The following is a 15,887-nucleotide window of genomic DNA, read 5'->3' as shown; positions in this document are numbered from 1 at the left end:
TTTCGAAAATGTTATAGGAGCCTAAGCGAAAAATTGTATTGGAAATAAAGCTCAAGTAGAGCAATAGAGAAAAATAAAAGATTAATTAAAGGTGTAAAACAAAAAAGAAAAAAAAACGAAAATACTAAGAGAAAATATAATTAAGCATAAAAATAATGAAAGAAAACCATATTAAGGATGAAAAAAACATAAATTAAATGCTACAAAATGAGTATATTATGTACAGGGTGTCCCAAATTTGAGGGTGGCTCTCAATATAAAGTCTTAATTGGAGTAAATGTACGTAATTTGAAGCCTAAAAAAATTCCTTTAGAAAATATAAAATAAATCGGAATATTTTCGAAGTCATTTAAAATAAATTCAATAAAAAATATTTTTTTCTCAGACACTTTTTGGCCGTGCATTGAATGAATGAATGGGGTGTTTATTTAGCATCAATGCTACACAAATAATTATAAACAAGGTAATAAATAACTGAATAATATACAATAGTTCAGGAGTGTAAAAAGTAATAAGAAAACACAATCTTTTATGGCAAAAACAAATAATATAAACACGAAAACGAGAATAAATAGATGTAATTAAAACTTAATAAATAGAGCTTAAGCTAAGGACAAATTAATAATATAAAAAAATATAAATATTGTAACATCTCCTTTTTCTAATGATAGATAATATGAACTCTCCTCTATAGTTTATTGAAAGTCTCCAAAGACTTAAACATTATACGTTGACTTACAGCATACCAAGTATACTTAATATAGAACATACATTATGGTAATATAAAATTGGTAATAGTACATTTCGTTATTTACTAACTATCATCTACGATGCCCTAATATTAATATACCAGATATAACTAGCATATTTAATAATTTTTTCAATGTATTATATTTGCATTGTATTAAATATTTTATGTGCTTTTGATAAGACTTCTATGGGACAGAGAGAGATGGAGGTGGATAATTTTTTATTTTTTATATTAAATTTATTATGAGGTATATAGGAAAAATTTAATTTAAGCTGACAGACAAAAACAGGATAAAAAAGAGCATTCTAAAAAATTCAATTAAAACAGGTAAAAATATATGAAAAAAACTTCGATTTGCAAAAATCGAATAACCTTTTCGATCTAAAACCGATTCCAATATCACATTTGCACAAATGCAGAAATTCCCGCATGGATAACCATATTTAACATTCGACATTCCCACTCGGGGAGGTCCGGAACTCCCTGTGCTACGCTAAGAAAGCCATTTCCGGTATTCGACTACGCGATCCGGTTAGCCAAATAGCTCTGGCATAGTTTGGATTGGATTTAAATTATTAACAAATTCGTCAATTATTGACTTTGCATGCTATGACCATTTAAGTTTTTTCGAAATTAATTCTGTATTTATGGATGACCTGTAAGAGAAATCTTGTTGAAATATCTAAATTCATTTCTTTCTTTCTCTATTGGGGATTGTGAGAATGGCGATGGAAAGGCAATATTTTTCCTCCTTACTAACTAATGAACTCTGGAATGACATTCTTCGCCATACCACCACAAATGACATGTTTAGATCATTTTTTGATAACTTTATCCATTACTAGATAGAGAAGGTATTGCGACTTTCTAAAGAAATAAAAAATCTTCATTGGCTAAAAAAAATGCAAATAATGCTGAAATAAATAAAAAATACATTGGAAAAAAGGAGTATACGAGACAAATACTAAACAATAAGAAATTTTTTTATGACTCTCATATCAAAAATTCTGAAAATAAAACGTGTGTGAAAATAAATGTGTATGGAATATTTAAAAAAAAATAAAGTGGCAAAGCTAATAAATCATCCTGCTTGGAAATAAACATAAGTGGACAGTTATATTACTTTGTGTAATCAAAAGAGCAATAAATGAATTTAAATTTGAATTACTAAAAAAGCGAATTTCAGAATAATTAAAAAATCCAGCAAAAAAAAATGATACGATTCTTGGAGTGCCAGAGAGGATAAATTAATGGATACGGTTTATCCGGGCCAATTCCGCGTCGATAAATATTGGAATTTCCACTTGGCAAACCCGAAAACTGGAAAGGCTGACCTAAAAAAGCTCCTTAAGTTCGACTTTTTAAAAATTTAAAATGCAAAGTCATTTTCGCGCCACGGCTGCCATTTTACCTATTTAACATTCGAACGGGGTCTCGGGCGGCCCGAGACTACTACGCGGATTTTTACCCATTTCGGGAATTTCAGATGGTTTTTTTTTATGGTGACTGCAACTTTATCGACGCTGTCGGGCCATAATCGTTAATCCGACAAAAGGTAGTTTTGTTGCCACGATAAATTTGAAAAAGTCGTTTTGTTGGCAGGTCCGGAGTTTATCGTTATGGTAGGGCTATTGTTACTATCGATGATTTGCTTCCTACATAATTTATTTGCTTTGACTCTATAAGAATAAATCGGTTTAATGTACAGCAACATGTACAATTATGCAGTTTGTTTATGACCTTGGATTGCGAATGGAAAAAATTGGGAAGGTGCCAGTTTATCAATAGCTACTTCTTCGGTTAATTTTAATAATACATTGACTCCTTTGCTAAAGAGAGAAGTAGAACAAGGCATTCTTAAAATTAATTGAAATATATTTTATTTTTATATCTTCTATCATGAAATTACATTAGGATCACAACTCTTTATTTAGTTAAATAAGCTTAATGTGATGAAAAATCTATGTAGAGTATGGAGGGAAACAGACTCAAAAATACTGCTTACAGTATACAAGGCAATTATCAGAAGTCACTTAGAATATAAAACAATATGGATATACAGTGCATCCGTAAAGTAGCGGATAAATTCAATCAAATTAAATGGACCGTTTCTGAAAAAAATGTCTGAACCCGTCGATTATAATATTTGGTTTAGGGTTTTTCTACATGGGAATTCAATATACAGGGCGACTCAAAAAAAAGATATGACGTCATCAATATGTTTTTTAAATGGAAACTACCATTTTTTAATGCAGAAAGAACGCATTTTTTACGCAAGGATATGGTACAAATGAATAGTGGTTACATAAGCAATTTTGAACAAAAAATGATGATAAAATGTAAAATTAAAAAAATACCTATCTAAATTAAATGTTCGAATTGAGCACCGTTAATAACCTGACAATAACCAAGGCGATTTAAAAATTCTTTTTGAACGTTGTCCATAACATCTGGAGTATATTTCTAATTTCCTGGCGTATTTGTTCTTTTAAATCTTCTAAACTCGCTGGTTTAGTGGCATACACTTTCCTTTTTAAGTACCCGCATAAAAATAATCAAGGGGAGTTAAATCAGGCGATCTGGGTGGCCACTCAATGAACCCTCGTCTACCTATCCACCGATTTGGAAAAACTTCATCTAGATAATTGCGAACGGGTAAAGCATAGTGTGGCGAGGCTGCATCTTCCTGAAAAAAAGATCACGTTGGTGCATGTCGGCTTCTGCGGAATCCGGATACAAAGTTATCAGAGCGGAGATACGTCCGTTAAATATTTCCAACTTTTTTTAGGATCATTTCCTATTTGATCCGAGCAGAGTTTTTTTTCCATGTCTACCTGAATTTTTGAGTGAACTATTAAAGAGAGTGTTAGTAAGTAATAACTAGAAGCTTCTATTATATGCAAAATTCTCTCAAAGGCTTTTCCGACTCTGGCATTAACATTAAAATGGCATTAAAATCCCCCAAGATAAATAGTAGGTCAGGGTTTGAGATAGAGAGGACCTCTTCAAGATGACTGTAGAATACATCTATGTTGGCTTCTTGGGATGTCGATGTTGGTGCATAGATTCGTATAAAATTTAATTTTGATATAACCTATTCTGTTATCCACTGCATTGTATTTAATAACAGAGTTATGTTAACCTCAGCGGTTCTAAAGTGTGCATTACCTCGCCGATGTATTTATGATAGTCCTAAAATATCGAGATTATTGTAAGGTCCATTTCTCTCTTTTGATTTGCAGCTTTCCAAGATCTATTGTCTTACAGTTTCGTAGGACTATTGAACTTATGATTACGAGTACAGCAAATTGTACAATTATGTTGTCACCATCCTACCATCCTAATCATCAACCAAAAAATAAAACTTATAGGATCCAGGGTTATTAGAGGCTTCAGAATTGTAGTAATGTGCACACATTGTATAGTAAATATAATGAAACTATTTAGGTTTTTATTTGACATTTTTATTTTATAAAGTGTAAAAATGTATTAGAAAAAAAATTATTGAAGGAGATTTTATCTAAAACTTTGGGTCATTCTTAGTGATTGGATTTTGGATTAAAAAAAATGTTATAATAACCTTTTTTTTGGGCTATTTGGGTGATATTTAAATTTAAACAAAACGTTTACTGATTTTATATTAAACCTTGTGTATACGAATTATGAGCGATATAGGTTTCCATAAAGCGCTAAAAATAACGTTTTGAAAAATGTTTTTAAATCTAATTTTTATTTGGGTTTTACCTGTTACTAATCAATGTAATAAGGATATGTGTAATAATAAAATATATATAATGTATAATAATAAAATATATTAGGGGTTAATGACCTAATGATTTACAACCGCGCAAATCAGCGAAATCTGCTTAAAACTAAACACCCAACATTTCATTGAACAAAAAAGGCAAATTTAAAAAAAAACTGAGGGGTGGGATTTTCTTATGTATATCCCCGGGCATCTTTCCAAGAAAGTTCAGTTTCTTTGTTGTAATCTGTTGGGGGATGAGCGGTAAAAAGTGCCCTTTGAATTCTTAATAAGGCGGGCTGATCTTTTTTTAAAATAAATTATTCATGACTAAGGGCGTGTTATTTTAAAATACCTTACGGTTAGTAAAGTAAAACGAACCGTTTTTAATATTAAAAGGTCAACGGATGTGCTTAAATCGCGGTTAAATCTGGATATTTTTCTTTTACTTTTTATGTGAGGGCAGTACGTTTTTATGTATAGGTGGAATAAAATTTTTAGTTTTGATAAATTGAAATTTTTGATAAATATCTTTAATTGTAAATATAAAATAGCAACAAAAAGCTCTTGAATATTTGCTATTTGAAGAACAAATTTATTCAACTATTTTGAGAATTTTTGGGAGTTAAAGTTTGATGTTCTTTTAATATCTTGAAATTTAAATAAAATAGAAGGGTCCTTAAAATTATAATATCGTTAAAAAAATAAGAAAAAGTGTTCATTGATTTTTGCTTAGAATATTAAAGCCTTTCAATGTTCTAAGGATTTTCGTGATTTAAGAACTAAAATTGGTTTTTTTTTTAGAAAATTTCTATAAATTCAAGTTTTTGTATTAAAAAGACGATTTTGACGGAATTTAATATAACTTAAAATGATGGAGTTTTTTTCAGAAGACGAACTTTTTTCGTCAAAAATAATAATAATAATCTTTATTTAGCAAATTGCTACATATAAAATACAAAGAGGTTAAAACAACAAAAATTAAATATAAAAAACAAAACATGGGCCTAATAATACAATTTTAAAATATGTACTCTTAATAATCGTTTAAAACTATTTATATTATTACAGATTTTTAAGTCATTAGGCAATTTATTAAATTCGAGCAAATCTTTATAGAGCACGGAATTAAGCATTTGAACGGTGTTACGCTTATGAGTTAAAATAAAATCAGTACAATTCCTAGTATTATAATTATGGACATCACGAAATAGCACTAACTTATCACATATATAATAACTAGGTAAAAGGCCTTTCTTCAACTTAAATATAAATACAATAACATTAAACATAATTCGTCTCTCAAACATATATAGCGGTTACATCTCAATATTGTTCTCATTGCCCTATTTTGAATTTTTTCCAATGGAGAGATTTTATAATGCGGTAAATTATGTAAAAGAGTTGAATAAAATTGTAAATGCGGAAGAGCTATAGCATTAAATAACGTTATTTTTGTATTCATTGATAAGTTTTGTCCCACCCTATTAATGAACCCTACCTTTTTAGCAAACTTTCTCATGATATAATCCGCATGAGCCTGAAAAGTTAAGATCGAGTCTAAAATTCTCCGAGATATTTAATTTGATCCTCGTAAACTAATTTCTGTCCATCCACACAAACACTTACGCTTTCAATGTCAATATAAGATGTCTTCGACCGTCTACCAAATATACAAAATTTTGATTTTGTGGTATTTAAGCCTAACTTATTGTTACAAAGCCTGTCAAACAAATTGCCAAGTTCTATGTTCATGTCGCAAACCATTTGCTGTAGATTTTGACCAACTATATAGAGCATAGTATCATCAGCAAATAAAATAATATTTGATTTTTGAGCCACCCTAACCATATCATTAATGTAAAATAAAAACAATAATGGACCCAGAACAGTACCTTGGGGCACACCGACATCGACATTTACAGTTTCAGACATAGCATTATTAAACTTCACACATTGTAACCTATTACACAAATAAGACTTTAATCATTTTAAAACGTTCAGCTTAATTCCTATGTGCTCTAACTTACCCAACAATATATCTCTATCAACAGTTTCAAACGCCCTTTTAAAATCCAAAAACACAGCCAGCACATAATTACCTGAGTCAATTGCCTTTAAAAAATTATCACAGATATTCAGAAGTACAGATTCACATGAATGACGTTCACGAAAGCAAGATTGGTTAGGAACTATAATTTGGTTGTTATCACAGAACTGCAGTAATTGCTCTTTTACACATACCTCTAAGACCTTTTCATATATAGGAACAGTATTAGATATCATTTCGTCTTGATTTATACTCTGCCCATATGTCTTCACTTTTATGTAAAATGGCTCTTTTATACAGACTATCCCTCTCACGCATTAGATTTTTAATTTACGGGTTAATCCACTTCTTATCTTGATATTTTTATTCTGTGACAGCTGCGATCATGGGACACATTTCGTTGAGGCTTGATGTAATAGAGAAGATGAAGGCTTCTGCTTTTAAATTGATTGAAATAGAAAACTTTTTGAATATATTCAATGTTTGTATTCTTCACCTTTTAAAAATTAATTATATTTTTTTTCTTAATTTTTCAATATTGATATTTTCAGTTTTTCTTTAAATTTTCTGAAAATCTAAAGAAATATATAAAAAAGGTCCGGTGGTGTGAACCCAAAAGTGTGTTTATAATTTTATATCAATTTAAATGTTACATTATTTCAGAATTTCTAGAAGTTATATTGATAGACTTTTTAATATTCTTTTGGTATCTTTAAATGTCAAAATTGTAAAAAATCTGCAAGAAAACAAATCGTAAATTTTTATTATTTGAAGCTTAAATTTTATAAACACTTTTTGGAATACCTAGGAGTTGGAAGTAATTTTAATTCCAGAATTTTTAAAAGGTCGATTTTGACCATTTTTTGTTTTAAATTATGGTTATTTTAAATTTCGAAAAAATTTCTAGAGAATTCACAAGAAGAATACAACTGCTTGAGATATTGTGATTTGCAATCTAAAAATGTATATAAATGTTCTTAACTTTAGTTGAAATTTTAAGTTTTTTTCAAAATAATAATTCCTAAATGGTCTTTACTATTAGGTATTTTTAACCTTTTAAAGAGGATTTAAAACAATTACTGCTATTTCTAAAGAATTATAAAAAAAAGAATTCTAAGTGCCTTTGAAGCCTTAAAATATTCTTGGTAATTTCTTTATGCAATTTTCAACACTCTTATAATTAATTATTTTGAACCAGAAATTTTATTTTTTACAGCCTTAAATTTAAAATATTCTGATATTTTGGATTCTGCGATTATGAATGTTTTACATTTTAAAAATAAATTTTTGAAAAATGGTAATGCCTACGGTAACATCATTCTTTAAGGAATACCAGAATTTTAAAGAAAAAAGTTGCAAATATACATAAAATAATTAAATTTAAAGCTTTTACAGTATTAATTATTTTTTGAATTTGATGGAATTTGCTGAATTTTCAAATATTTTTAATACCCTCATCTGTCAGTCACTGTATCCTCATCCAATCCTGTAATATTTAAAGTTAAAATATATAGACATGACCCTCACAATCCGTTATTTTAAACCAAAAATATTCATTTTTTCAATATTTTAAATTTTTTATCAAAGATTTTTTTATATTTTATGGAAATTTTAATAACTTTTCTAAACTATAGAAATGCACAGATGCAGAATTTTTTAGGACTTAGAAAAATGCAAATATACCTACTTAAAGAAGCTTTTGACGCATTAAATATTTTTTCAATTCGATAATGAATAATTACCAAATAAAAAACACTTAAGGAATGATTAAAAATACTTGGAATTTCTACAAATTTTGGTATTTTTTAATTTAGAAATTAAAGATTCGGTAGTTTTTAAAATTTAATTATTTTTGGTTTTTTTTAGTAAAGGATTCCAAAAAAGGTATTTCAGTTAGGCATTTTTTATAATTTAAAGAAGGTTTAAAAATACATTTCTTAAAAACTAGAAGATTTTTAAAATTACCTTTAAGGAACACTGGAGCTTTTTTGAAATTAAAGGAATTTGGTGAAATTTTCAAAAATTTCTATCATAGTTATAATAGATTATTTTGAACCATAAAGTTAAATTTTTGCAGCCTAGAATTCGAAATTTTCGAATACATTTGACTTTAAAACTTGGATTTAATCTTTAACTTATGTTTTACTCGTTAAGTCCTTGAGATTCTTACAAATTTTGAGATTTTTTTAAATAAAAAAATTACTCCTTGAAAAAGTTTCAATGATTTCTAATATTTTAAATCAACATTTTGAAATATTCTAAAATTCTAAAGAAATTTATTTTTTGAATTGTCATGATCTATACTTTCGGATATCTATGCATGATTTTTAAAAATTATGATTTTAGATTTTTTCCATTAAGGAACTCTAGAACAGAAATTTTTTCGGTTTTCAGTTTTTCATATTTTAAAAAAGTTTTGAAGTCAAATCTATGAGATTTCAAAAATTTCCTAAAAGAAATCTAAGAATTAAAAAAAAATTGTAAATATACCAGGAGTTCTAAAAAAAAAAATTAAATTTATGGGACTTTTAAATCCTTGAAATTTTTTGAATTTTACGAAATTTTTGTAAACTTTGGATGAATTCTTAAGCCAAGAATGTCAGTATCAATATTTTGACATTTATAGTGGAAATTTTTACTTCTCGAGAAGTTTCAATGATTTTAAATCAAAATTTGTAAAAATATTCCGTAATTTCCAACTAAATCATAAACTTTCATATATCTATAATTTTCAAACTTTAGGGAATTTTTGTGATTTCATGATCCTAGATTCTCTCAGGTAGGAATTTTTAGGATTTTTGAATTTCTAATTTTTTAGGCTAAAATCTGAAATTCTTTAATAATCAAATAATATGTTTGAAGGTTAAAATTTTGAATTCTTGAGCCATTTTAATAAACATAATATTTTTTCCAGGATTTTTTTCAAAGATCTTTAATTTTTAAATTTTTTTAAGAAGCTTAAGGAAAATTGTGAAATTTTTAAAAAGCAAAATCTCATATTCCGTATCCTTTAAAGCCTAAAAATTGTATTTTTCCAATTTATAAGTCAAATCGAACGTTCACATTCACTCATTTCAACGTTCACATATCAAAAGACTAGCTTTTATTATTTTTACCGCGCGTAAAATCCAATTACCTTACGCGTCGCGACGCTCATAATAACGCTAATGGACGCGTGTTCGATATCAACCCTTTGCGATCTAAAAGCAACATTTACACGTTATTTCCAGTCGTCCCTGGGGCCTTTAACATCCCATTACGTAATCATAACGTAGGCCCTTTAGCAGGGGTTTTTTTTTAACTTAAATGCCAAAAAACCTGTTAAAGAATCCAGGAATTAGGGAGTTTTATTATGTTGGAATATACATACATTTAACTCCTACGATAATTTTTTTATTTAATTTAAATACAAAAATTTGCCCACATATTTACAATTTTACCGCCCACATTACTCATTATTTTTCCTTACTTCTTCTTACCATTTCGCTCCTTCTTTCAGTCATAAACAATGCACAGTAATAAACTACTCCATAAAAGGACCCCTTTTTAGAGAACAGAGATACATATATTAAACCTTCACACATTTCCTTCTAACCTCAAAAAGGAGTAAATCCTTCCAAATTGCCTCGCAGTAAAGGAGTTCTTAACCTGCGGGGTCTTTGTTCTAATTTATATAGGGAGCCTTAATAGCCTGGATGGGGTAGATGCCAGGAAAACATTGGAATAAGTTGAAATGTTTTTGAAGTCTTATTGCATAAAGGAGTTTCATAAAATGCATGTTCAGATGCATGCGTCTTTTTATTTTACTGTTTCAGGAATTTAAATCATTTCTTGTCTTAAATAAATTTGAAATTATTTTTCGGATTTATATGATTCCAGGATCATTTTCGGACTTTTTTTGATGTCTGCCAGGATATAATAGGATCAATTTTTTTATTTCGTCCAGGCTCTCGAATTTTATATTCCAGGCGATTAATAAATTAATTCATTTTAACTTAAAAGTTTACTATAAATTAATTAGTTATAAAGTTTAGGCGCTTGAGGCAAATTTTTAATTAAAAAGCCTAAAATGGTCGACTACCTGGAATTGTAAATTAATTTTAATTTAAACATTATTAATAAATTAGCTTATTATTCCAGATATTTAAGTTATAGTTTTAACAAAAGTGTCTGATATTGTAAAATATTATTACCTTAAACGCTAACTATAAATCATTTAATTGATTAGTACCGATATTGGGAGCATAAATTTAATTAAAGTACCTGGATTTGAAAATTAATTTTTATTTAAACCTCATTAATAAACTAATTAATTTTAACTTGAAAGTTTACTATAAATTAATTAATTAATAGGTTTAGGCGCTTGAGGAAAATTTTTAATTAATGAGCCTGAAATGGTCGACTACCTGAAATTGTAAATTAATTTTAATTTAAACATCATTAATAAATTAGTTCATTTTTCCAGACATTTAAGTAATATTTTTAACTAACGTGTCTAAAATTGTAAAATATTATTACTTTAACTATAAGTCATTTAATTAATTAGCGCAGACATTTGGGTCATAATTTTAATTAAAGTGTTTGGATTTGAAAGTTAATTTTTATTTAATTGTCATTAATAAATTATGTGTTATTCCAGGCATATGACTCATAATTTTAATTAAAATGCTTCAAATAGTAAGTAATTATAGCATGATTGCTTGGAATAAAAGAAATAGTTACTATAAGTTAAATTATTAAATCCAGACGTTTAACGCAAATTTTTAATTTAAGCACCTGAAATGGTAAAAAACCTACAGCTCGACTGCCTAAAATTGTAAATTAATTTTAATTTAAACATCCTTAATATATTAGTTCCCTATTCCAGACGCTTAAGTCATAGTTTTATTTAAAGTATCTTATATTGTAAAATAATATCAAATATAAATTATTTAATTAATTAGTCCAGGCATTGGGGGCATAATTTTAATTGAAGTTCCCGAATTTTAAAATTAATTCTTATTTAAACGTCATTAATAAATTAATTCATTATTCTAGGCAATTAAGTGATAATTTGAATTAAATTACCTGAAATAGTAAGAAATTTACAGCACGATTACCTGGAATTGTAAATATAATTAATTTTTAACTATAAATTACTTATTTAATTAATAAGTACAGGAGTTTGAAGCAAATTTTTAATTAAAGCGCCTGAAATGGTATAAATATCTACAGCGCGACAGCCTAGAACTGTAAATCTAATATAATTTAAACATTATTAATAAATTAGTTCATTATTCCAGATTTGTAGATTGTAGATTGAGAAGGGAGTCGTTTCGGCTGATCCGCCGCTCAGCACTGCTACCTGTGAGATATTTTGTGCATAACTCTACTTGTCTTAGTTTGTCTCAAAAAGTCTTAGACTTCTGCCGTACAAAGCTATATTTTTGGGAGGTAGTTGTCCCACTTCTTGAGGTGTTGGTTGTACCCCTTCCAGGTACTTGAGCCTCTTGCAGAGTTGGGTCGGGCATTCACAGAGCAGGTGTTCTGCTGTTTCTGTGGCATTGCTGTCATTATTCCAGACATTTAAGTTATAATTTTAACTAAAGTGCCTTAAATAGTAAGAAATCTACAGCACAGTTGCCTGGACTTAAAAAATAATTTTAGCTTGAAAGTTAGCTGCAAATGAATTAATTAATTACAATTATTCCATTAAGTCCAGGCCTTTAAGGCAAATTTTTAATTAAAGTGCCTGAAATAATTATAAATCTACAGCTCGACTGCCTGGAGTTAATTTATCTTAATTTAAACGTCATTAATAAATTAGCTTATTATTCCAGATATGTAAGTTATAGTTTTAACAAAAGTGTCTGATATTGTAAAATATTATTACCTTAAACGCTAACTATAAATTATTTAATTGATTAGTACCGATATTGGGAGCATACATTTAATTAAAGTACCTGGATTTGAAAATTAATTTTTATTTAAACCTCAATAATAAATTAATTCATTTTAAATTAAAAGTTTACTATGAATTAATTAGTTAATAAGTTTAGGCGCTTGAGGCAAATTTTTAATTAAAAAGCCTAAAATGGTCGACTGCCTGGAATTGTAAATTAATTTTAATTTAAACATCATTAATAATTGTAAAATAATTTTAACTTGAACTGTAGTTATTAAATATAATTAATTTATAACTATAAATTACTTATTTAATTAATAATTGAGGCAAATCTTTAATTAAAGTGCCTGAAATGGTAAAAAAATCTACAGCGCGACAGCCTGGAACTGTGAATCTAATTTAATTTAAACATTACTAATAAATTAGTTTATTATTTCAGATATTTAAGTCATAGTTTTAACTAAAGGGTCTAAAATTGTAAAATATTATTATTTTAAACGTTAACAATTAATCATTTAATTAATTAGTCTAGGAACTTGGCTCATAATTTTAACTAAGATGCCTGGATTTGAAAATTAATTTTAATTTAAACATTCCTAATATATAAGTTCTAACTTAAATGTCTGAAATTGTAAAACATTATTACCTTATACGTTAACTATTAATTATTTAATTAATTAGTCGAGGCATTTGGCGCATAATTTTAATTAAGCTGCCTGGATTTGAAAATTTATTTTAATTTAAACATCCCTAATATATAAGTTCTAACTGAAGTGTCTGAAATTGTAAAATATTATTACCTTAAACATTAATTAAAAATCATATAAATAATTAGTACAAACATTTGGGGCATTATTTTATTTAAAGTGTATGAATTTGACAATTATATTTTTATTTAAACGATTAATTAATAAATTCATTATTCCAGAGATGTGAGTCATAATTTTCATTAAAGTGCCTGGAACAGTAAGAAATCTATAGCACGATTGCCTAGAATTAGAAAAATATATTTTAACTATAAATTAATTAATTAATAAGTCCAGGCGTTTAAGTCAAATTTTAAATTAAAGTGCATGAAATCATTATAAATCTACAGCTCGACTGCCTGGAGTGGTAAATTAATCTTAATTTAAACGTTATTTATAAATTAGTTTATTATTCCAGATTTTTAAGTTATAGTCTTAACAAAAGTGTCTGATATTGTAACATATTATTACCTTAAACGCTAACTATAAATCATTTAATTGATTAGTACCGATATTGGGAGCATAAATTTAATTAAAGTACCTGGATTTGAAAATTAATTTTTATTTTAAACTTATTAATAAATTAATCATTTTAAGTTGAAAGTTTACTATAAATTAATTAATGAATAAGTTTAGGCGCTTGAAGCAAATTTTTAATTAAAAAGCCTAAAATGGTCGACTGCCTGGAATTGTAAATTAATTTTTATTTAAACCTCATTATTAAATTAATCATTTTAACTTGAAAGTTTACTATAAATTAACTAATGAATAAGTTTAGGCACTTGAGGCAAATTTTTAATTAAAAAGCCTTAAATGGTCGACTGCCTGGAATTGTAAATTAATTTTAATTTAAACATCATTAATAAATTAGTTCATCTGGAATAATGAAAAACATATAATATTTAAGTAATATTTTTAACTAAAGTGTCTAAAGTTGTAAGATATTAAAATATTACCTTAATTATTTAATTAATTAGCGCAGCCATTTGGGTCATAATTTTAATTAAAGTGTTTGGATTTGAAATTTAATTTTTATTTAAATGTCATTAATGAATTAATTTTAATTTAAACATCCCTAATATATCAGTTCCCTATTCCAGACGCTTAAGTCATAGTTTCATTTAAAGTATCTTATATTATAAAATAATATTAAATATAAATTATTTAATTAATTAGTCCAGGCATTGGGGGCATAATTTTAATTGAAGTGCCCGGATTTTAAAATTATTTTTTATTTAAACGTTATTAATAAATTAATTCATTATTCTAGGCAATTGAGTTATAATTTTAATTAAATTACCTGAAATAGTAAGAAATTTACAGCGCGATTGCTTGGAATGGTAAAATAATTTTAACTTGATTTGTAGTTATAAAATATAATTAATTTAGAACTATAAATTAATTAATGAATTAATTAGTGTAAGAGTTTTAGGCAAATTTTTAATTAAAGCAGCTCGACTGCCTGGAGCTGTAAATCTAATTAAAATTAAATATCATTAATTTAGTTTATTATTCCAGGCATTGGGGACATAAATTTAATTAAAGCACCTGAAATGGTAAAAAAATCTACAGCGCGACAGCCTGGAACTGTGAATTTATTATAATTTAAACATTATTAATAAATTAGTTCATTATTCCAGACATTTAAGTCATAGTTTCAACTTAAGTGTCTGAAATTGTAAAATATTATTACCTTAAACGTTCACTTAAACTATCAATCATTTATTAATTAGTCGAGGCATTTGGCACATAATTATAATTAAGCCGTCTGGATTTGAAAATTAATTTTAACTTAAACATCCTTAATATATAAGTTCCTAATTTCTTACACTTTAGTCATAAGTCATAAGAAATTGTAAAATAATATTACCTTAAATGTTAATTATAAATCATTTAATTAATTAGTACAAACATTTGAAGTGTCTGGATTTGAAAATTATATTTTTATTTAAACGTGATTACTTAATAAAATAATTATTTTAGGCGTTTAAGGCAAATATTTAATTAAAGCACCTGAAATGGTAAGAAACCTTCAGCTCGATTGCCTGAAATTGTACATTTATTTTAATTTAAACATTAATAAATTAATTCATTATTCCAGAGATTTGAGTCATAATTTTATTTAAAGTACCTGGAATAGAAAGAAATCTATAGCAGGTTTGCCTGGAATTAAAAAAATAATTTTTACTATAAATTAATTGATTAATGCGTCCAGGCGCTTGAGGCAAATTTTTAATTAAAATACATAAAACAGTAATAAATCTACAGCTCGATTGCCTGGAATTGTAAATTAATTTTAATTTAACGTCATTAATAAATTAATTCATTATTCTAGGCATTTGAGACATAAATTAAAGTAAAGTGCCTGAAATAGCCTGGAATGCCTGATTTCTTAAATATTTTTAACTTGAACGGTACCTATAAATTAATTAATTAATAAGTTGAACGTTAGTCATTTTGTCACGTTATTTATAAAAATATAAAAGGTGTTTCAAATTCGACTCTCAACATCGGGATCTCGGAATCTATAAGAGATACGAAGATGGTTAATTTAGGATAAAGTTGAGAGTTTTTTAGCTTAACAATATGCTGTTTAAAAAAATCACAAATTCCGAACAGTTTCGAAGATATTCGAAAAAATACGAAATTATGAAAATTGATTTTATTTTTTTCTCAACTTAATTCTTATTTGATTTTAAAGTAGTTTGCCC

At 27.0% G+C, this 15,887-nt stretch overlaps 1 protein-coding gene across 1 annotated transcript in view; it reads left to right on the top strand.

Moving 5' to 3' along the window:
• The window catches only part of LOC126736684 (1-phosphatidylinositol 4,5-bisphosphate phosphodiesterase epsilon-1-like), a 201,417-nt gene that overhangs the window by 76,214 nt on the left and 109,316 nt on the right, over positions 1-15,887 (top strand). The gene's annotated exons all lie outside the window — the stretch shown is intronic.

The sequence above is a fragment of the Anthonomus grandis genome, chromosome 5 (genome assembly GCF_022605725.1).
Source record: "Anthonomus grandis grandis chromosome 5, icAntGran1.3, whole genome shotgun sequence".
In the NCBI taxonomy this organism is placed as follows: domain Eukaryota; kingdom Metazoa; phylum Arthropoda; class Insecta; order Coleoptera; family Curculionidae; genus Anthonomus; species Anthonomus grandis.
The sequence above is the reverse complement of the archived record's forward strand: the minus strand, read 5'-3'. Positions and strand labels throughout refer to the sequence as shown.